Here is a 2,500-nt window from a genome sequence, read left to right on the forward strand (position 1 = left end):
GGCATACTCACACTCAAGTACACGTACACGGACCATGACACAAAACATACTTTATGCATAGATTTATATATGTATAAGTATATATGTACAAACACTCATACACATTCACACACAAACACACACACACACACAAACACACACACAAACAAACACAAACACACACACAGACACACACAAACACAGGCTCAGACACAAACACACACACACACACAACCACACACACACAGACACACACACACACACACACACACACACACACACACACACACACACACACACACACACACTCACAAACACACAACCACACACACACAGACACACACACACACACACAGGCTCAGACACAAACACAGACACACACACACACACACAGACACACAGACACACACACACACAGAGGCTCAGACACAAACACAGACACACACACACACACACAGACACACAGACACACACACACACAGAGGCTCAGACACAAACACACACACACACACACTCACAAACACACAACCACACACACACACACACACACACTCACAAACACACAACCACACACACACAGACACACACACACACACACAGGCTCAGACACAAACACAGACACACACACACACACACAGACACACAGACACACACACACACAGAGGCTCAGACACAAACACACACACACACATACACACAGACACACAGACACACTCATTTACATTTTTTATTTATTCATTTTTTCTAAAAACGAAAGAATTGAAAAAAATCTTTAAAACATCTCGACATAATGATCATAATTCCCTGTGTAATTCTAGGTTGCGATGCTGAGCCTCTTCTCCTATCTCTCTCTTCCTCTTTCTCTTTCTCTCTCCTGCTTCTCCCTTCTTCTCTCTCTCCTGTCCCTAACTTTCTTCTTCTACTCCTCTCTGCTCCCTTTTATCTCGGTCTACCTCTCCCTCCCTTTCTTCTTCTTTTCCTTTCTAACTCCTCTCCTCCTTCCCTCTTTCTTCCTCTCTAATCCCTCTCCTCTCTTTTTCTTCTCTCTTATCCTTTCTTTCTATTCTCCTTTATACTTCCCTCCGCTTTTCGCTTTTTTAATCTCTCTTAATCTTACTCTTTCCCTCTTCTTTCTCTTCCCTGTTCTCGTCCTTCCCAGATTTTCTCCTTTTTTCTCTCTCTCTTATTCTTACACCTTCTCTTCTTCCACTTCCCTGCTTTCTTTCTATTCTCCTCTCCCCCCCCCTTTCTCCTTTTTCTCTCTCTCTTACTCCTTCCTTCTTCTTCTCCTTCCCTGTTTTTCTTTCTATTCTCCTCTTACCCCCCCCCTTTCGCCCGTCTTTCTCCCTTTCTTATTCTTCTTCCTCTTCCCTTTCTTCCTATTCTCCTCTTCCCCCCTCCCTTTCGCCTTTCTCTTCTCCCTCTCTTATTCTTACTCTTTCCTCTTCTTCCTCTTCTCTGAGATCGTCCTGAGAAGTCTCGTTGCAAGGTGCAAGCAAGCACTTATCTTTAGGTAATTTACGAGTTGCATTTGCAGAGATGGACTTTTGAGATAGCATTTTTCTTTTCTTTTTTCCTTTTTTTCGTCTCTTTTCTTTTTTTTCTCTTTTTTCGTCTCTTTTCTTTTTCTTTTTCTTTTTTTTCGTTTCTGGGATAAGATTTTTCTTTTTTTTCTTTTTTCTTTTTTTCGTTTCTGGGATAAGATTTTTTTTCTTTTTTTCGTTTCCTGAATTTAGAGCAGAAAGATGATACTGTATTTTTAGAGTTTTAGATTTAAATAAATTTTTCTTCCTATTTGCATATTCGTTTTATGTGTGTTGTTATAGTTCTCTCAATATCTGTCTGGAATAAGCGTTCATGTCGCCTTTTCATTTATAAAACAGTTAAATTTGTAAATAAAAAGACAAGACAAGGCAAGAGAAAGACAAGACAAGAATAGAATAGACAGAGCAAGACATGATAATAAGAATTGATAAAAGAAAGAACAGACAAGAAAAAATAAAGAAAGTAGCGCAGACAAGGCAAGAGAAAGACAAGACGAGAATAGAATAGACAAAGCAAGACAGGATAATAAGAATTGATAAAAGAAAGAACAGACAAGAAAAAATAAAGAAAGTAGCGCAGACAAGGCAAGGGAAAGACAAGACGAGAATAGAATAGACAGAGCAAGACAGGACAAAGACAAGAATTGATAAAAGAAAGAAAAGGCAAGAAAAAATAAAGAAAGTAGCGCAGATAAGGCAAGAGAAAGACAAGACAAGAATAGAATAGACAAAGCAAGAGAGGATAAGAAGAATTGATAAAAGAAAGAAAAGACCAGAAAAAATAAAGAAATTAGCGCAGACAAGGCAAGAGAAAGACAAGACGAGAATAGAATAGACAAAGCAAGAGAGGACAAAGACAAGAATTGATAAAAGAAAGAAAAGGCAAGAAAAAATAAAGAAAGTAGCGCAGACAAGGCAAGAGAAAGACAAGACAAGAATAGAATAGACAGAGCAAGACACGACAGAGACAAGAATTG

This window comes from Penaeus vannamei, chromosome 33, assembly GCF_042767895.1.
Source record: "Penaeus vannamei isolate JL-2024 chromosome 33, ASM4276789v1, whole genome shotgun sequence".
NCBI classification, from domain to species: domain Eukaryota; kingdom Metazoa; phylum Arthropoda; class Malacostraca; order Decapoda; family Penaeidae; genus Penaeus; species Penaeus vannamei.